We start from the raw sequence: 22465 nt of genomic DNA on the forward strand, positions 1-22465 counted from the left end.
AAACATTAGGGGGAAATTACCACTTTTTTAGTAATTAACGAAATTCATATTAAAAAATAAGAAGTGAGTGTTTTGCCTATTACATCAACAATAGCCCATAGGATTATTTTCATACTGACCAAGGGAAATAGAAACTAGTATCCTTAGTCATTAATGGCGACATTATCAACACATACCTCCTATCTGGAATGCAGTTTGGCAAAATGTTTCAAAGACATAAAAACATTCATATCCTTTGACCTAATGATGCCACTTCTATGTATCCTAAGAGAAATAATGCAAAATATAGAAAAAAGTTATCTCCATTAAAATATTCTTCTAAGCTTTGTACTTGGAATAGTGAGAGAAATCAGGTAAAACAACAAATATGGCTAACAATTGGGAAATAGACACATCGAGTCAATGATACATTGGGCAGCCATTAAAGACAATGGTCACAGTGAGGTAAGATGGGAAAAACATATTTATGCTACAATGTGCCCTGACAAGGCACTGAGCAGCAAACTCACCATATTGTATAAAGGACCAAAACTTTTACTCAAGTCAGACCATGGTTTGTTTTCAGGTGACAGGATTATTAGTAACTTTTTTTTTTTTCTGGTGTAAATTTTTTGTAATTAGATTATACTACTTTTTCACTTTAAAATAGAACATAAAAGGGTAGGGACTTCTGCATGGCTCAGTCAGTTAAGCATCCGACTCTTGGTTTTGGTTCAGGTCATGATCAGTATCGTGGGATTGAGCCCCGCATTATACTCTGCACTGACAGCATGGATCCTGCTTGGAATTTTCTCTCTCCCTCTCTCTCTCTGCCCCTCGCCCCTCTCTCTCTCTCTCTCTCTCTCTCTCCCTCTCTCTCTCTCTCTCTCTCTCAAAATAGATAAATAAACTTTTAAAAAAGAAGAAGAAAAGGGTATAGAAAGGTGAAAACAGTATCACTCGACCACTGTGTTAGAGCAGTGCATAGAAAAACAGCTTTGGAGTCACGTTTTCTTTCAAATCACCCTGTTGTAACCCAAGCTACCTTTTCTTACTTTGCCCCTGTCAGACACACCCAAGTGGGATGTTCCACAATTCTGTGCCTTTCTGGTCTTTACTCAGAATGCTGGCTACACTTGGGGACTCGTATTTAATTTGGCAGGGGTGTCATTACATAAATTTAAAATACTAACACATAAACCACATATTTCTGAAAACTGATCATGCCCATCCTTAATTTTTTTCCAGATAATAAAATGATAGAAAATGATTAATTGCCCCTTTAATGGACCTAGCAACCCTTTGGCACCAATTACATCAATTAATTATAGTACCACACCAGATCTAATATTGCATATTCTACAGTGCATGTAACAATATGTAGGAGAGACTTCTACCAGTGTCATGTATGGATCACCATGTCACCTTACCTAAGAGTTCTCAGTATTCTTTCTATAATGACAAATTTAAGTTCTACGTTCTCACCTAGAGCACTATAAGCCATGACTGCAGTGTGGTGGGCTTCAGCAGATCAACTACTAAATCTTGCTTGGGTGAAAATGTGTTGCTGTTTTATATAGCTCCTGACCTTATCATAATATTCTTACAACCATCAAGATTTAGATCTTTAATTACAAGAGGAACCTGATTTTCACCTTGCTTACTGATAGAGATGGTAACTATATTCACAATAAAAAGCCAAGACTTGAAAAATGAGACTTTGCAAGAGGTGAGGTTCCTCAGGCTCTGGTGGATTAATTGGCCCAAAGTAGACCTTCCACTTTTTCACTCTGTTACAGGGGAAGCTGAAAATGTCAGGAAGCATAAGCACTCCCATCCCTGCCACAAATCCTTTTGGTAAGGAAATAAATCAATCTGTTATAACAGAAATGAAAACAACTTTTATTATTTGTATAGTTGAGAGACTTTCTGAGAAAGGGGTGGGAGACACTGTTCATGGTCTGAAGCAAACAGCAATTTATTAGATGCCAAACACCCTCAGCATTGGGTGTGGACAATCCTCTGCCCCTAACACAGACCTTTGCATTTTCTTTAAAGCAACAAGTACTGCTTAATACACAAATTGGTTGTATGCCTTTAAAAACACTTATCCCTCCAAAAGCTGTTTTTGTGAATTGTGATTATATAACTGGAGGTACATACGACAAAGAGTCTCAGAACGGATTAAAACAAACAAAAAACTACACCTAATGGGTAACTACTTTTTAAAGCATTTTTAAAACAAAGCAACTTCTTTATATAACTATAGTAACAATGCAAAAGAAAAAAAAAATCTACCTGCAAAATGCAAAGGCTGCAACTAAAAATACCAGGATCTGTGATGCTCCCTGTAGGAGGTGATAGAGACTTAAGATGTGAAAGGAAAAAAGAAAGGCATTTGGGAACAATTATCTCAAGTTCTGTGACCAAAGGAGAGACTGGATGGGTGAAAAGTGAGGCTACGTTTCCAGGAACTGTTATAAGTAGTTTAGTTTTTATCCCTCCTCCTTCATCTGACTATTCTATTATCGTTCTACAAAAATTAAACTGAGCTTTGACCCCTTGCCAAGGCAACAAGGAGGGCAGGAGAGGTGGGGGATGGGGCTTAAGGTACAGGTCCAGTATTGTCTCGACTACTCTACCTCTCATCCCCACCGGATTGTCAGGGGTGAATCTGGAGTCCTCATCTGCCCCACGTTTCTTACAATGGCTTCCAACAGTTTTTCTGATACATGATTGTCATTATTACGTGTGACATGTGACACAGGACTGGCTTGATCCCTGACACAATTCAAGAGCACTGTAATAAAGCAAAAGGATAGTAAGAAACATGCTAAGAGGAGGCTAGGTAATGCTACTGCATCCCCAGGATGTCCTTCGGGCCTTCCTCCTGCCCATTTCAGCCGACCTAACCAAGACATATTTGCTCTGCTCTGCATAAGGAACTTTAAGATATCAGAACTCTCCAGGTTGCCGAGTCTATACCTGTTGTCCATTAAAAGTGTCCCCATTCACTGTCACAGCATCCTGTTAGGATGTTAAATTATATAATCACACTATTGAGCCCCTTCTTTCAACCATATTGCCACTCCATAATCCTGGTATATCTCTGCAGTGAAAATGGCTGAAATACAAACAAAAATCACTTGGAAAATAACAGAAAAGATTGCTGACGAAATCAGAGGAGATGTGGTGGAACTGATATCCTTAATTTGTTTCCTTATTTGGCCACAGTACAAATGTATTCCTCTACACTAAGCAGGTACAAAATAAAGAGTATGTATACTTGTCATTAGACAGAAAGCAATGACTCGGCCATCAATTCACTTGCCTTGAGGATGTATTTCTGAGACACAATATCTTTCACTTACATCTGGCAGGTACATTCTTTCCTACTACGATCAATGGGTATTGTCATTACGTAAATGGTCTACCTTTATTTTATTATATATGAAACCTCAAAAATACCAAATGATGTTTCAGACCGATCAGATAGGCCAGAGCTGTCCAACACAGCTTTGTGCAACAATGGCGATGTTCTGTGTCTGTGTTGTTCTGTATGACACCCACCACCAACAGCACAACTGAGTTTATAAATATATTTCATTTTAATTAATAAGGACACTTGGCATCTTATGGATGTGTGTGTGTATATATATGTATGTACATACATATATATGTGATAAAGAAGATCTACATCCTTTTCTTTCCTTTGAGTTTTGATGAGAAAAGGCAGTCGATTCCTCGTCAAAGCAGACATTGTCTGATATAGAACCTTCCTCCAAATGAGAAGCAGCAATGCATTGGCCAGGACCCCATTCCTGGCAGTATAACAGGGACAGCGTTAACGACAGAAAAGAATAGCCTAAAATTCAGAAGACCACGGCTGAAGGGCTAGCTGGGACGGTGAAGTCTCTTCTATTCTTGGGCTCTTAGTTTCCTCAGCAAAACAACAGGAGATTTAATCTAATGTCCTTTCTAGCACCTTCAGAAAATTCCCCATTCACTCTCTGAGAAATGGTTATCCCTATGGCAAAGAGGCCAATGTTGCTTTTTTACAAACAAATGTGTTCAGCTGTCATCTGGTGATATGAAAACACAGTGTAGTTTGTCACTCTGGTACCTAAGCAATCAAGAAATAGAAAGAATCTTATGCATAAAATATCTAAAAGATAATATTTCCCCTTTACTTATAGATATTACTATGTTCACACAGGCTTGTAGATGCAAGTTTTTATCTATTTGATTATTTCATTATTTTTCTCAATTCCAGTTGCAAAAAAACATTACTACTATAAAATCCTCCTACAACATTGTGCATTTTTTCTTCTAAATCATGAAGATGATTTTGAAAAATTTATACAATCAGAAATGGTAACAACCCTTTTAAATACATTTGTTAAACATTGTTAATCACATTTATGTTACTTTTATTTATGTATACTAGTATGAACAACACTCACTAAGTGACTAGTTTGACATACCCCATTAAGGGCTCTATCATTTTAAAAATGCTTTGAAATACAATATCAGTCAGAATGAGGCTAAGAAGATGCATATTTTAAAAAATTTCTCATAGAAGCTAACCATCTGTACAATAATCCATTGTCTGCTCTACCAAGGTGATTTATTAAGGATAATGAAGCATATGATTTAATAGCTGCCGCAAATCCTTTTTCAAGTAGGATGGGTATAAATAATACAAAAAGATGGTCCAATAATAGCCAAATCCTAACCTAAGAACTATTCTATATTCTGGGTCACAGGAAATTAGATGAGCTCAATTAACTATGGATCTAAGTGACGTGTGGCTAGTAGCTAAGGATCTAACCACTCTTTCTTATTCCAGCAATGATTAGTATTACTATTTAGTGAATCCTGTAAGTCCTACGATCATGATGGAACTTTTTCCATGAATGGCTTTTTTCCACATGACAACACAAAGCTCTCCAATAGGAAATGGACTTTAGGGTAGCACAAATTTTTCAAAATCTTAAGAATCCAGATCTGTGTCTATTTTTCGATGCAAATTGTACTTAGCAGTGTTTTGCTCGTTTGTATATCCCCACAATACTCTGTATGTAGCAGAGTTTAATGCAGGGCACTCTGAAGATGAATACATAAATGGGAGAGCAGGTAAGTAGTAAAATGAAGTCTCTAAAATCCTTGCAGAAAAAGCATGCAATTCTATATCCCTGTGAGATCTGGTTCTAACCTTTGCCAACTATTCTACATTTAAGCTCTGTTAGCCAATTGTCAAAGGTTATTTCCTTTGGTGGCAAAGGTTTCCATAACCAGCTTCTTGTAAAACATGAGAAAAACCCAAGAAATCATATACACTGTTTGCATGAAAATGTCCAAACATGAGCTCCTGTTTGCAAACTGACACTTTTCTCTCCTGGTTAACTCTATTAATATGTGAGTCTTTACTGAGACTTTATGTAATCAGTGAGACAAATCTCTGATGACAGGAAATAAAAGCCATCATACATGCCAGCTGTTTAGCATGAAAAGATTCCCTGGGTGTGCCTTACAAATATGGCAGAGCTACTCACTAAGGTGGCACTGCCAGTCCTGTCCACATGCCACCCAACAAGTCCATTGAAAATAATATTAGATGTTACAAATCCTAATGTTCACATAATACTGGACTGTGGAAAATTTCCATGGCTAAACATAATCAGGGGCCTATGTGTGAGACATATGTCATCTTCTAAAAAATGTATGCTTCACAAGCCACATTCACCACCAGTGTACTTTCACACTGCATTTCCTACCACTCTTGCTCTTGTGAGCTTGGCTTGCCAGAACTGAGATCAATTTTATTAGATACCATTAGTCTCTGTTAGGGCGGTCATTTGAATAACAACAGATTGGCAAGTATAAAACTAAGGCACCTGTTGTACATTTGGCAGCCTGGATGAAGCCCTTTAAAATGAAAACAAATACAAGCTATAATCATGCCAGGCAATGGCTTTTGGTTCAATAATGACCATGTGTCAGAATTAAGTGCATCTGGGAATTCCTACCCCAGCCAGATGTAAAGGCAGATTTGTCTTGTCTAGTGACATATGAGTAGATACACACAATATACTCATATTTGGCTTTGTCTTAGTTTAGTAGAGAAGTAGGTAAGTGGAACTTAGCTCAAGTAAAATAAAAATTACTAAAGAGCAACTGGCATTATCATAAATTGTAGAGTTAAATATTAAACATATGGGTTATAAGATTTGGGCCATGAACTAGTCCATCTCTGATTTTTCTGTGCACAATTAATTTGTTCATGGAATACATAATAAAATTATGCCAATACTTTGACTACACTGAGCCAGGCCATGGGCTACGTGCTAGAGATGCCACTGGGAAAAGACATGGGTTTTAGCTTCGAAGAATTTGTAATCAATCAGACCACAGACAAGCAATCACAATGCACTATTATATAGGCTAGGTGTCAAATTTATTCAGTGCTTGTTTAGTGCATAAAGAAAGGGTATCCACTCGGGAGAATGGGAAGTCCTCTTGGAAGAGTTGTCAGCTAAGGTAAGACCTGAAGGACTAGGTGACTCAGGAAAAAAAGGAAGAGGAAGGAACTTCACACACAGAAGAGAGAAGATATTCTCAAAATTACAAATGAAAGAGTCAACAGAGTAGTGCCTCTTGGAAACAGCAAATACTTTAGTATGGCTGGAATGTATGTGCATTGAGGTGTGCACTGAGGGGAACAGAGATAATGAACATGAGGATGGAAAGGTGGCAAGAGCTAGGCAGAGAGAAAGGTATCAAGAGCCAGGTGACTTGCTGCAGGTCAAGCCTTAAAAAGAAGGAAATGGGGAAGCAGAAGCATATTTGAAGGAGAGGGACTACTTGCTCATATTTGAGTGTCTTAAAGATCACACTGGTTGCAGAGAAGAGAAGCAACTATAGTTCATTCCCAACTAAACACAGAGGCTGCAATCTGGGCAAAATGACAGGGACCTTGCCAACAGGTATCTGCTAACCTATGAGAAGATAGTGAATAATTTGGTTGGAAGAAAGTTAATATTCATTTTGGTATATGTGGGAATGACAAGTTATTTAGAGAAAACATATTTTAAATGATAAATTTTAAATCAAAATTTAAATTCTATATTTCCTGATTTTTTTGGTAAAACTAGATCATAGATCAAGTTGAGTCTGGACAACAGTAAAATCAGACTCAAGTACATTCAGGCAATCATTTCTTAGGTAGTATCTGAATACACATAACATTTACTGAACTTGTCATTCTTAATTTACAACTATTATCATCAAAACACAATAAGAGCGTCACTGTTGGAGAACCCTCACTACATATTACCCAAAGAAAGTAGGATACCCCACCCCAGGCTTCTAGGAGATTGTATTTATATATTAAGTCATAGGAAAACATGGCTAAACAAGACAGTATACAATTGGGAGAAGTAGTTTGGAAACCTGGGCAAAGAATACTTAATGGTTGACATTTCTGTAAGAGCCATAAAGGACTAGAGAATTTTTCACATAACTCTAGTTTATGTACCATATCAGATTTAGAACTTCAGGGTGGCTTGTTGTCAGAGAAAAAATAATTTTCCAAATCATCAAACAAATATAAATCCTGTATTGTATTATTTATAAAATCATAATTAATCAGAAATAGGCCTCCAAAAACTGACAAAGAAAAAAGCTGAACCTTCATAAAACAGATTAAATGGAGAAAAACTTACCAAGTCATCCATCTGATATTGATAATGAAATTAACAGGTAGGCAGTGAAAATAGAGTATTTGAGAAGAGACATTATAAGTGATGGAATTTCCCAGATAAAACTGCATAGGGCAGGCTGCCAATAAATAGAATGCATATATCTCAGTCACTTGGCATAATTTCATTTCTTTGATGGGAGGACGCTCTGCAGATAATCCTGCTGGATCCATATTTCTCTTTATACAAAGTGCTTTGATTCCTTACCTGTTGGGCAGTTATGAAAATACCAGCCTTTGTGATTTTAAAAACTATTCTTGGTGGAAATATTTCATTTAACCACTTCTGATCCGAAGCTCAGGCAGTTGTGTCACTGCTTTATGAAAAGCATAAAATTTTAGAGCTAGAAGGCAACTGCCAAAATTAAGCCATCTAATCCAAACAACTTAAGTATAAAAAAAATCAATGCCTCCAGTCCCAAACAGAGAAAGGAGCAGAAGAAAGTCATCAGAAATGTTGGAAACCTACATAATGCCCAAGATTTTTCCTGAATTTGGGTCAAGACGGCACTATATTGGTCTTATTTGCCTGGTATATGTGAAATAAATTTTTAAAAATCCCGTCACACACAAGAATCATATAGTGAGAGTTAAGACCGGAGTAGACAAAAGTTGGGATTGTAATATTGCTTGACTTAAAATCTTGGCTTTAAGTTCTGTCTTTACTATATCTATGCAACCTTGGGCAAATCACTTAACCTCTCGATGAATCCATTTCCTTCTAAATAAACTGATGATAATAAAAACATCAAATTTATACAGAGTTACTTTAGAGATTAAATGTGGTGCTGAAAAAAAAGTGCTATGCTGAATGCCTGGCACATAGTAAGCACTCAGTAAATTCTAGCAACTATCACTATTATGACTTGATGCATCAGCCACTGCTATTATGCTTCACAAAAATTAAAAGAAACTTAGTTTTTAACTACCTCAGTGTCCCGAGCATCATTAGACGTTTCAAATGAATAATTATTCCTCACATTCTTGATTTCAATTAAATTCAACTCAAACCAAATTCAAAGAAAAGGGCACAGTACTTGAGCTGAGAATTAGAAAATGAGAGAATAATTAGAAGGATTTCAATGGATGCAAGTTGGGATAGCTGGTAAGGAGACAAAGGATTCCAGAAACAGTGCCAGAACTGGAGGTGCCCGAGAGCAGTCTTCTTCCTGATGTCAGGGATTCTGAACTTGCAGGAAGATGAGCACCTGGGGTTGTCTGACAGAGGCTGTTGGTCATGTAGGTTAGGGTTCAAATGCAAAGTGCTTGGAATTCTGTGCTGAGGATTTAGCTCTTGAATGTGCAGACTTGAGAAAGTTGGCCTTTCAGAAAGCAAAACGTTTTAGGAAGCATTGAGAGGAGAAATGTGAGAACACAGAGTTTGCTTAGGAAGCTATGAATGGTGTGTTGAGCATGTCAACAACGCAGGAAAGGAAGCAGTAGAAAGGGAGTGATAAAGTTAAAAGAGATTACAGGAATCGAATGTGCAAAATTGGATGGAGTCAAGAATAAAAGGAAGGAAGGAGATAAAGGTGACGCCCAAGTTTCTGGTTCAGGGATAAATCAGATAATGAGGTACCAAGAAAAAAAAATGTCAGTTTGAGTATGGATGGAGGATAATATTTTAGGTTTATAAAATGCAGAGTGTGGGATCCAGGAGAGCTTCTATTTCTCAATCATCTAACAAGCAGATTAAAAATCTGGTCTGGAACTCCATTGAGAAATTGAGAAATTTATTTTGAAGATCATCTATGCAGAAATTACTGCTTCTATGAGAGGTGGATAGGTATACCACAGTAGACAGGACAAATGGTGACCTGAAGTGGGCCGTAGATGAAATGACTAAAAAAAAAAAAAAAAGAGTTTAGTATAGAGATAGAGACACACTGGCCAAAATATCTAATAAAGAGGAAATAATGTTGATGGAAAAAGTGAGTGTCAAAGAACTCAGAGAGAACAACTACCATCCACGGGATATTTTCAATGGAAGATGCTTCCCCAAAATATATTCCTCTAAAAAAGATTACAATTCCGGGGCGCCTGGGTGGCTCAGTCAGTTAAGCATCTGACTTTGGCTCAAGTCATGATCTCAGAGTTTGTAGGTTTGAGCCCCACATCGGGCTCTGTGCTGCCGGCTCTGAGCCTGGAGACTGCTTTGAATTCTGTGTTTCCCTCTCTCTCTGCCCCTCTCCCACTCACACTCTGTGTCTACCTCTCAAAAGATAAATAAACGTTAAAAACAAAATTAAAAAAAATATTACAATTCCCTCTCTTTCCCGCCCAGGAAGAAAGTGAAAATTATCCCTTGGTCATTAAGTGGATTCAGAATATGTAATTCATTTCCAATAGATTACTATTACTTACAACTAGTCAAATACTCTTGATAGATCCATTTAAAATAAGATATAAAACCATGTATCAAATAATCACACTGGACTATTTTAACCAGAGACATCGTTAAGCATACTTTGTTTCTCTCTTAAAATCCTTTAATAATATTTCAATTAAGTTACTACTACAAGTAGTTTGGATTGTTTTTACAGAGAGGCCAGGGTCTACTTGTATAGTAAAAAACCCTTAGTGCACACACTCAGTATGTCCCTTTAGTTGGGATGGAACATGAGGGGGGGGGGCGGTTAAAAAATATTTTAAACATTGGAAACAAATGTCTTTTTGACCTATAATGGGACACTGGATCAGCATTTGATGTGTCTAGTCTAATTTTTCTCTGTGAAATTGTACTGGCAGATCTTAGCGAGAGACAGAAGGCAGTAAATTCCTATCCTCCATCAATACATTTGACCTCAGAACAAACCCCACAACTGGCTACAGGCACCCACCATCCATCATTGCTCTTGAAACCCAATCTTTCGGGGAAGGACAGCTGCACTGAGCAAAGAGCTAAGGAGCTTTCTAAGATGCACTACCATTAAAGAAAAAAAAAAGGCAAGTTTTTGGTTCAGTATTTTAATTAACTGCTTTTCTAAACATTTCTTCCCCCAGACTGCAGTTTCACATCAAATATCATCAAGAATCTATTAATATATTTTTTTTTTACTTTTAAGCAAAATACTCTTTGTATATTTTAGGTAAAACCGTTTCTTGCTTTCCCTTTAAAAGCTTTTTGAGATTGCGTACCATGACATACTGATATATACAGACTTCAATAAACATGCTGGAAAGGAAAGGTAGTTCCAGCATGCGTAGTAAGTATAGCATGTCCACAGCACGATGCAAATTGGGCAAACATGCAAAACATCCGCATCCAAGTCCTAACTTTTAAATCAGGTAGCAATAATGTGTAGCAGATAACTAAAGACAGCAAAACTCTATCGTGAAAACTAGAAATGATGAATATAACATGTTCCTAACAAAACTCTTACAACCAGAATGTGTTTAAAATGAAAAATAAGACAAATTCTCATTATCTATTGGGTCTTCATTATATCTATGATTATTTCCTCCACTTTACAGACAGTGAAACCAAGACACTGAAACGTTATACAACTTCTCCCAAGATTTTACAGACAATAAGTGACAAAACGGATGTATAAATTCAGATCTTCTTGTACCAAATTTATGTTCTTTTCACTACAGCAAAAGAAGAAGAAGGATAAGGGAGGAAGGAAAGAAGGAAGGAAGTACCTTGAGATTTTGCAATGTTTAGCATTAGTTTCATATACATTATATACTAGAAGGATTAAATAAGATTGAACAAGAACTAATTTTCAATTATTTATATATTCAGTGCTAACAAAAAATTTTTGTTAATAAAGGTTGATTTACTGAAGCTGAAAAGATAAGTCTCTTATTACTTGTGACCCGATGATACAGAGAATCCCTTTATATATTTGAAGGTTCAATATCTCCTAATATAAAAGCAATACTAAGAAGTGCTATTTTCTAAATGCAACTGGCAGTCTCAATTTAGTTAGCTACTGCTACATTAAGGAATATAGCTCGAAGGCTGTTAAAAAAATACAATTAAGAATTTATAAATTCAATCAATTTCATGAAACTGACAGAGTTACAATGCTTAAATCCAGTAAATAGCAATGTGGTAAAGGTCACACTGCTCCTGACATTGTTATTTGAATGTCAAAGTTAAGAAGAGTTTCTGGTCAGTGAAAATCCAAAGAATTTACAGAAAGCCTAGCCTCAGATGCCTGCATTTTCTTTTATATTTTGTTGTAAATGCTGAAGAAGCCAGAGAAGAGCCTGCCACCTAAGAGCAGTCATTTGCAAAGGAAAGCAAGACATGTGTGCTGCAGGGGGGGAGCAAGGATCCTCTAAGCGGTCTCAACATTACTGGTCTGCCGAGACACCTGATCTGCTGGCTTATAGACAAAATTAGTTGTCTTAGCTTTCCAAACTGTCAATTCCTTCATTTAACTTACTGATCTATGACATAGGATTTGATTCAAGGGACAGCAAAGGTGGAAAGTGAAGAAAGAGTTCAGTTTTGCTCTATTTTTTGGTAATTTTTAAAAAGCTATAGACAAACTGACAAGTATTGACACGATCCAATTAAACATATCAGCCTCAAATAGAAAATAATGAACAGAAAGATACTGAATGAATTATCTTGAGAAGGAGAACACTGGGCTTTACAGGCATTATTTTAGTCATCCCTCCCCCTCTCCACCTGACACATTGTTTTGAGTGTATAGCAGTACATGTGGATATAACACTTAAATTATTTTAACATTAAGTCTTAAAAATATTTGATAAATAAAATGTCAAAAGAATAAAATGCAAACTTACTGATGATTACGTGAAAACAAATGGGTAATTTATTAGAGGAGAAACGAGGGGCAGAGGCCTTAAATGTAATTTTGTGAAATACTTCTTGTAAGAATTCTATTTCATGAATGCTTCAGTCTAGCACCACCGTCATGACTTTATTATTTAGGCTGCATTAGGTCAGAGACTGCTGTAACGTATAAGCATTTGCTCTTTGACCTCCCCAAGACTTATGACGCAAAGGAAATGCTGAACTCTTACATGTAAGGCTATAATTTCATATAATGAACAATCATGAAGCACAAGCCATATATTCTTTCAGCTATCTTTCTTAAGGGACTAATTGTGAAGAGCCAAAACACATTTTTATTTTAAAAATGGGGAAGAGGGGGAGTTGGACACTTCAATTGTCAAAACAAATGCGAGTCAAGCATGAAATTTTAAAAGTGTTACCAACTACTAATTAGAAGCAAATGAGATTATTCATAGAGAAAACATATCCCCAAACAAACCAATCCTTTGGTGGAAATATCACTGTGCTATGAAATTACAGAAGCTTAAACAAGTGATGTTTGTGGGAATACAATTCATTGACAAATCCCTTCCAAGCAATCTTCTTCCGCATTATCAGATTTCTTAGTTGACGTGTTATACAGGAATCCTCAATCTTGTCGTACACGGAAAGAATTAACTCTTCCCTTTGCTCTTTCTTGGCAAATCATTAATAATACAAAAAGAAATGTTTTTAAACATAGACTTTGCTTCAGGCTGCAAGGTGCCTTTCTGCCATCACAAGTAAGCAGCTTCCAGAAAAGATTTTTTTCAAAGAAACCAAACAGTACAAAGAAAAGGTGAATAACTCCTTAGGGCAAAAAAGCACCCAGAGTAGGCGTAGCTTAAAATATAACTTGTTTTCTCACACTAAACTTTTCAACCAAAAAGTACTGTCCCTTTAAGAAAATAAGAAAAAAACATAATACATTCTTTGAATACTCTGGAAAACTGGATACTTAACATCTGTATACTTAGCACTTCATATATCTTATAATACAAATCCTAAAGGTGTATTTTGTGGCCACTAAGTTGAGCACACTATGTCAAAGGTAAAGTTCATTTCTGAGATAACCAGAAACTTTGGGGGGAATTAGGAGGGTAACCATTAGCAAAGGTTAAGTGCTTAGATTTAAAGACCTGAGTGTAAAAGTTTGATGCTCTCAGGATCACAAGTTAGAGCACACACATACTCAAACTCTCAGACTACCCACAGACGCACAGCTGAAACTGAAGGGTAGTTTGAAAGCAAAATCACCTTGAGGAATCCATCTTTCCTGAAATGGTACTTTTCATATGTGATTGTGTTAATGAATTCCTATTTTTCCATAGAATCTTTTTAAAAATAGAACTGTTTAATGGCTTGATAAATCAAGCTCAGTCTGAAGGAAATCCAATATGCAAATGCCATTGGTGGGCTCTTTTACAAATAGTCACCCTTGTCAGTTTGAAAAACTGAAAATCAACAAAAGAACAGTGTAAGTATACTTGACCTTATTGCCTAATGTCTATCAAGATTGCCACAGCTGGTCGATTTCAAATTTGTGAAACTGACACTTAAAAATGTATAGTCCATCTTCAGCCCAGGTCCCTCAAGTGCTGACTACACTGGAGTCACAGCCTCAGATTCTCCTTCCATACTAACTTGCACAGCACTTACAAAGCTAGTTTAATCACACCATCAATCTATGACTACACTTTCCTTACAGTAATTCTGTTTCATTTATCTTTTAACCCTACATTATGCAAATGACATCCTTATCAGCCCAATAAAAAAGTTATTAATGTTCCTACTTGTTTATCCTTGATATACACTGAGAAACTGAGATCACATATGAATTTGCACAAATACCTCTTCTGTTTCACATTTTATATGAAAAATCATCTTACACCACCATGGTCTTAAACTAGTGTTCTTGAAAAACTCTTCAATCAATGTCTATGGCTAACATTAGAGTCTGAGTTAATAGGCTAAAAACAAAAACTTAGGGGACTGCCTACTTTTTTTTTTTTATTTTAATGTCTCTCTAGGAAGGGTTTGCATATGCCATAGGAGGGTATCTCCTGGATATAAGAACAGTTATACAGGCCCCTAGTGGCTTAGCAAATAGCAGCAGATGAGGGGATTCCGATTCTCAGTTCTCGACTTTAAGATATTCTGGCTTTAAATGAATGTCAATCTTAAAAGGCAAATCAAATCACTGTATTTAATACTTTAATTATTTTTACTTTCATGATTATCTACCAAAATACACATATGTTGAAGTAGATCACCACATTTCATTACTTTAGTAACTACAACCACACTGGTCCAAGAATTTGTGTTACATAACCTCCACAATAAAATATTTAACATCCATCTCTTTACATGTCATTACAAAAGTAATATATTACTCAAATATATTAAGATATATTTGAGAGACAATTTTCTTCTTTGAATTTCACTCATTATACTATTATTACTGAGGGCTTTAAGAACAGATAATTTCGAAGTAAAGTGCTGACTATTGTAAATGAAATACTGACACAAACTGAATGCCACTTTTAAAATAGTAAAAATCTGCATATATTTCCCAACAACAGCCAGTGATAAAACTCACAGTGGAGCGCACCTATTTTAAAGGATGTACAATTAATAACACCCCTTAATCCTCATCTTCTTGCTGTCTTTCCTTTACAAAAGAAAATTCCAGGCAGGCACATTTACAGCTTTTAGCAATTTTTAACTGGACACAATCTGACAGCTGAATTCATGAAACTGACCAGCTTGTCAATTTCACACTTTGAAAGTACAATAATAGCTGATAGCGTGAGGGTGAATTTTAAAAATCTGTCACAGAACTGCTAGCTCCATTGAAAAGCAAAGTACAGTACATAATTATGGGAGGTGGGAGGTAAGGACATTTTCTTTCTATGTCCATTTAGGGTGTCTATTTCAAGAATTCGGACATCTAGCATTTAACATTTATTCTATCTTTGTTAAGTCAATAAAATAATATCTATCTGTGGCATATAACACAGTATGCTTTCAAAATAAGTATAATATCTACTAAGCATTGTCCTGGATAGCCTCATATTAGCATCGTCAAGTTAGTATCATCTAAATATTCTTTTAAATCAGAATATTTCAAGTCTTGGTACATCACCTCGGTTCTACTCAAGTTGAGTAGTGGGTGTGCACACTTTCAAACAGGACAGAATGGCCAAAATGATAAAAAGTATCAACGGTTGGACTAAGTCCCCATATGTGTGTTATTACAGGATGGTTGGAAGGAACACATCAAGGGGACAGGACCATGTCTGTAGCTCTGGAAGTCCTACAGTAAATCTATCTCAAGTCACAAGCAGTTACTAGTCTCTGAGAGGCTCAAAATGAGGGTGCTAAGCTCTGCCAGGTCAGTGCCACTATGTCTACAGGCATGTAAAAGAAAAAAAAAAAAAAACTTTAAGAGATAATACAGAGAGAGTGATCCCTCCAGAATCTTCCTGGGTTCTTAAGGCACAAACTGTAGCTTGGTCTTGGGGGATCACTTCAAGAATTTTAGAAAACAGAGACATTCTGCAAGTCTGTACTGGGAGGGGAGCTGGAAACAATACAAGTAGATTGCGATAGTCCGGATTTTGGGGAATTGAACTACTATTCAGAATCCTAGAACACCCAATTAATGAAAGCCAATCTCATACTTACTGTTCAAGATTTTTTTTTTTTTTAAGCATAAGAAACCTGACTTCATTTGTTAGTGCTTCTAATTGAAAACCAACCTGGCAGATAAACAATGCAAGTTCTCCACATGCCTACATAAAAGCTACAATCAATCGACAGAAAAGCAAAGAACCTTTGGTTTGTTGTGGCTTTCTTTTTAAATTGTTTCCTGCAACTTGGATTTTTCATTATAAATTCTGCGTCTCCTTCCCTACGGAATGAGTAAAAACAGCAGCTTCCCGTAGCAGAACTACAATCTTTGATTCTTGCCTTGGAAAGGTCTCCAAAACAATCCCCCTCCTCTATGGCAGCCTTGTAGACTTCGATTCCTGCTATTTCTCCTTCCCCCCACTAGTTCAGAGGAAAGAAAGAAAAAGAATTCGCCCCCTCACCATAACCAGCCCTCCTTAAAACAGTAATCACTGCCTCTTAAAAAAAAAAAGATACAGATATATACGGAGCAGAATCCCTGGGTAGGGTCGCCTTGCCCCACTGCTCCTCCATTTCCACAATACTCTGCCCACCCTAGGAGGAGAGAGCGGGGGTCCATCCAAACAAACACCCTCCATCTCCAGAATTTCCACTCTCCCTGGTCTGAGCTTTTACCCACAGGCAAGCCGTGCAGGGGAGGACCTCTGCCCAAGGAGGTTCAGAAGAGCAAACTGTGTGCGCTCCGGCTGCCGGGGCGCTGGGCTCGCGGACGCGGGAGTGGGAAGCTCCGGCCCGGGAGACGCGGGCTGCCGGAGCGGGGCTCTGGGGCAAGCCCCGAGCGCAGGGAGGGGAGGACACCGGGGGCGGGGGCGGGCCGGGTCACTCGGGGACTTACCTGGTCATGTTGGCTCCGGGCAGCCGCCGCCACCGCCTCCCGCGCCGCCACCAGCACTTTCCCCCAGCGCCTTCGCGCCCCGCCACGGCCGCGCAGCCCGCGCCTGCCCGAGCCGCCGCCTCTGGGCGGCCAATTTAATCCCGCGGAGCTGCGGCCGCCGCCGCGGGAGTCCCCCCAGTTGCTGCCGCCGCCCGGCCCTCGTACGGCCAGCCCAGTCCAGAGCGAGGAAGTGGAGGAGAGTCAGCGAGTGAGTCCAAAAACCCGAAATCCAGCATCCAAAGGAGCGCGTCCCCCCGCCCTCCCTCCACCCCTACCCCCTTCTTCTCCTCCTCCTCCTCCTCCTCCTCCTCCTCCGCCTCCTCCTCCTCCTCCCGGGCCGTCCTCCTGGCCCTTGTGAGCCGGAGGCTTCCGCGGCGGTTTCTCCTCCTCCCGCTCCTCCTGCTCTCCCTGCGCTCGCTTCGCCGGCTGCTGCCGCCGCCGCTGTGTCTGCTCTCCCTCCTCCTCCTGCTCTTCCTCCTCCTCCCGCTCTTCGATGCTCCGCTGCTCGCGGCTGGGGGGTCCGGGGCCGGGTCTCCTCTCCCTCCGCTTCTCTCGTTTCCTCCTTCCTGCTGCTGCTTCTTTTAAAGAGGATTCTTTGGCCACAAATAGCAACTCGGCTGCCCCCCTCAGCGCCTCCCTCCCCTTCTTCTCTTCTTCCCCCCAAAAGTGAAGCGCACGCGAGAGGTAACCAGAAACTGAGGCCGGCGGGGAAAGAGGGGAAGCGGGGGAGAGGGGGTAAGGCGACGTCTGGAGACCGGCCCGAGTGGAGTCGGGAGCCAGGAGGTGGGATGGCCAGTCCAGCGCAGTCCTTGGACCTGGCCTGAACCTGGTGGTTACGGTTGGAGGCGAGGTGATTTGGTGGGGAAATTAAATCAAAAAGCTCAGGAAAGTGATTGGAAAAGCTTCTTTCTTTGTTTCCTTGTCTGAGTGATTTCTAAAATCCTCGTAACGTGCTGGGGATCCCACAGAATCGCGGTGCCCCGGCGCTGGGAGAGTGTGTGTGCGCGTTGCCAGTGCTAGAAGTGTGAGTGTGGGTGCGCCCAGGCGCAGGGAGAGCCGGGCCCGCTGCGCCCGCTGGCGAATTCCTGAATCTGGACCACTGACCCACTGAAAGGGCCGGGGAGGGGGACGAAGGAGGGGCAAACAGAAGAGCCGGGCGAAGGAGGCGCACCACACACACACACACACACACACACACACACACACACACACAGGAGGGGGTGGGGTGACGTCACTCTCCAGCATCCATCCACCAGGCCAGAAAAGACCCCCTCTAACAAATTCACTCTTCTCCTAAGAGATGCACACCCGGGTCCTTCCTGCTCTGTGTCCTGGTGCACTGGAGGAAAAAAAAAAAAAAATACTGATCGCGCCCCCATTCAAAGCAGTTATAATAATACAAGGAGCGCTCCTTGATGAGACAGTTTGTGTCCGCCCCAGTTCACCTTGACAGTGTTATTCAGGGATGCTTGTAGGATCTACTTTAGAGTCAGAGAGGAAAGGAAGTATGGAATCAATCTTACTGTGACAACCTTTGTTTTGCTTCCATGCTACCCCCTTTTAGGATGTTGGAAATTCACTGCTCCCAGCTTGTCTGAAGAACACCTAAAACCCTCTCCCTAGACATGCACTCAGTTGTTCCGCTACACAAGCTTCATCTGTGAACCCTTCATCCACAGAACACACTGGGTGGATTGTTAGCTAACAGGCACATTTTAACCTTCGTCACTCCTCACAGGATCTCTAGCATGTGGACAAAGTCAATAGCTGGGAGCCACCTTTGGCAATTGGCCTACCAAAATTTTATTAGAAACTTGGTCAGAAAGGTTAAATAAAGTCAGGGCCTCCAACCCCTCCCTTGCTCATTCTGCGTTCAGGCCAGCACATACACAAAATACTTATGCCTGCAGGTTCAAGGCTGTTTTTGAAAGGGCAAAGGTAAGATGATCCAGCATCCTGACTGTTGCCTCCAGCTGCATGCTGTACTCCTGAAAGACACTGAAGGATTGGTCAGTAATCCTCAGCCTCTTTTGTGCTCCAAAAAGAAGTCACATATTTTTGCAGGAGCCTTGCTAAATTAAGTTCAGTTTTCCAGCATGTGAGGGGACAGGGCAGGAGGGATCGTTGTGGCCTGACTCTTCCTTGTACTTGTGTGTGTGTGTGGCCTGACTCTTCCTTGTACTTGTGTGTGTGTGTGTGTGTGTGTGTGTGTGTGTGTGGTCAGCCTTACAGTAAAACTTTACAAGAAATTCATATCTGTGCAAGCTTCTGGAGCAAGGTGTACCCTTCAGGCTTTTTGATGACATAAGGAACTGAGAGGCTGAGCAGGTGTGATGGACAACTGCCCCTGTGCCTTAAGGATGGATTCAGAAATCTGAGCAGGTGATTCTCACTCAAGGTGTAAACTGTAAACTGATTTGGCTTTCTCCTTGCCACATTCTCCTCCATAAACCGCGAGTCCCATTTTCATCTTGCAAAGTTGGATGTCAGAAGGACAAACAGAAAAGTTCTTAAAGCCCTAATAATCCTTTGCTGTTGCCTTTGGTGGAGAGATACACATCCCTCTGCCACATTTAAGAAGAGTTGACCAGGTTGTTTCAGCATCCCGCTCTTGATTTCAGCTCAGGTCGCGATCTCACAGTTTGTGGGATGGAGCAGCGTGGGGCTCTGTGCTGACAGTGAGGAGCCTGCTTGGGATTTTCTCTCTCCCTCTCTTGATGCCCCTCTCTCTTTCTCTCTCTCTCTCTCTCTCTCTCTCTCTCTCTGTCTCTCAAAATTAATAAATAAACTTAAAAAAGAGAGAGATGATCTGACCAGGTCTGACCTTATTTTAAAAGATCCCAGTTGGGAAGGCTGACTGCTGTCTAAGAGTGTACTCAAGGAAGTAACAATGTAACCTGCTGATAGCAAGTTAGACTACCTAGAGAACCTAGAGATGATCATGACTAAGGTGAGCAATCAGCAGGTAGCAAGGGGATCCAGAAAGAAGAGACAATCCAGACAGAGAACAATATAAGTAAGTGAGATTAGCCGGAGGACCATACTTTCCTGACACAATGAGGTCCTAGATGCTCATGTCCTACTATAACCAAATGTCTTGGAAAAAGAAGTGGCAGTGGGATAAGGCGACTAGCAAGTCCGAGCTATTTTTGTACAAGATCCAGCATTATTCAGGGCAACAATGCTGAGGAAGAGGAGATGGAAGAAACAAAGAAGCCAGACTTTCTGTGCACATCCTACAGAGGTGGGGTAAGACAGCTGCCTCATATACAAATATTAACACATTCACAACAGATTTGTAACAAAACAGCACTCTGTGGCATCTCCTATAACCTCTGGGAATGTTTGCTGTTTGGAGATTTGAAATCAAAGAACATCAGAAGTGGGCTAATTATCTGTTGAAATCACCTAATTTTATAGGTAAGGAAACTGAGTCCCTGAGAGTTTAAGGTGATCCAACTATTTGGTGGCAGAAGCAGCCCCAAAATGCAGATATCATGACCCAGGGTTCCCCTGCCCCCAGCTCTTCCTAACTGCCCCTAGTTCTAGGTCAAACTGTTTTTCCCACTTATCTATGAGCAATAAATATAGATTGTTTTAAAACTATAAATACTTACATGAAGAGAAGTGAAGAAATAGGACTAGACATTTTCTTAGTTCCTTTCCACTCTAACATTCTGTTATGAATAGCATATAGGAACTTTGCTATAGCACAACCCCCTCTAGTGCATAATTCAGCACACAATGAGTATGAGTCTATTTTGGACCCCGTCCAAAGGAGTTAGTTCCTAGAAGTACTTGAAAGATTTTATTCTCATCTATAATGAAACATCCTAAAAAAGACTAAAAATAATCATAACAGCAATGATAGTAATCATTTGTTACTCTTGTATTATGTACTAAACATCATGCTATCCCACTGTTTACAAAAGGCACATTATGACCTTTCATGGGTCACAAATCCAGTAGGTCATAAACAACTTTTTAAGCAAAAGAAATGAAAGTAGGAAAGAAAAGAAAGAAGAGTGTGCTACATATACTAAATATTGTTCTGTAAAACTTATGGTTTGATCATGTGACTAGCAATTAAAAGTTTCGAAGACACTGCCTTGCCTCCAGTCTTAACAAGTGCCTTGCTAGTTAAGTATAATTAGCCCCATTGCACAAGTGAGGAAACAGGAATCCAGAGACTAATCTGGCCATGCTGACATAGCTGGCTTGTGGCCAAGCTAGAATTTTAAACCTATATCTGTTTGACTTTCAATTTTGTGTTTTTACTTCTATTTCAATTACACATTATTAACCAAGGAATCAAATACTTGTTGTCGATGATATTTTCTTTGTGAGGGCCAGTTTTTTTTTTTTTAATTTAATTTAGAATGGAGAAACATGACATAGGTTCAAGGGACATGTTCTGAAGATGGTGAAGAGTTTCATAAGGTACTGAAATGAATATCTGAGACCTCGTCGTATAGGTGCTAGTCATGTTTAATATAATTCACCAACTTGCTGCTAAATGCACAAATGGGATAATAATTTATGGTTTTAATCTTCAAATGACCATTAATCTCTACAAGTGTTAAAATGTTCATTTGAGAGAGTTTTCCCAGTTTAATTCATACAGCATTTTTAGTCCAAATACAGAACTGGCAATTGAGAAAGGTAAAACAGATATTAAATATAGTCACAAAACAATATTTTGATTTCTTTGGGAACACAGGATCTTCAGTAATCAGACTATACCATAATTCCACCTACGTTGTAAAAAAGAAAGGAAGGCAGTTGTAACTTAGGTGCCATGCTACTTTTTATTCATATAATCCTATGCATTCTACCAGTAACATTGCACATTTAGGTGCTGTTATTGCCCTCCTTCAGATTGGGAAGCTCCTGCACAGAACTAGGAGGCAAATGAAATGAGAGTCTAATCCTGGTCTTTCTGATTCCACCAATCAAAGTCTCTTTACAAACAAGGGGGCTTCCAGGAGACAAAAAGCTGGTTAGAGATTCTGAGCCTTGCTATGCAAACATTCACATTTTTCTCCATGTGAAAGAAATGCACTGTCTTTTTCTCCAGGGCAGCATTTCTTGTTGCTGTCAGGCAGCACAGCACTGTTCTCTTAAAGAAAAGCAATCCACATCTTCCTCTAAAGACAGGCCTAGAAAAGCCAGGCCCTGCACCCTGACTCTGTTCAGTTCAGCTGCTGCATTTCCCCCTCACCTGCAGTGTGTAGAGGACGTTATGGTACGATGCTATTTTCCATTGGCTCTGCTACTGGAGATTACAGCATGTGACTGTGACAAATGGATATTCCCATTAAATTCTTTAGTAGAGTGGGGCATTCCATTAACCATTGGCACTATC

The 22465-nt window shown here is 39.5% G+C and overlaps 1 protein-coding gene across 3 annotated transcripts in view; it reads right to left on the minus strand.

The window, feature by feature from the left end:
* The window catches only part of PTPRD (protein tyrosine phosphatase receptor type D), a 516904-nt gene extending 499576 nt beyond the window's left edge, over positions 1 to 17328 (minus strand). For all 3 annotated transcript variants that reach the window (XM_042912355.1, XM_042912354.1, XM_042912356.1), the window contains exon 1: positions 17062 to 17328. The gene's annotated coding sequence lies outside the window, so the exon portion shown is untranslated. The remainder of the gene's footprint in view (positions 1 to 17061) is intronic.
* Between the last annotated feature and the right edge of the window lie 5137 nt (positions 17329 to 22465).

This window comes from Panthera leo, chromosome D4, assembly GCF_018350215.1.
Source record: "Panthera leo isolate Ple1 chromosome D4, P.leo_Ple1_pat1.1, whole genome shotgun sequence".
NCBI lineage: Eukaryota > Metazoa > Chordata > Mammalia > Carnivora > Felidae > Panthera > Panthera leo.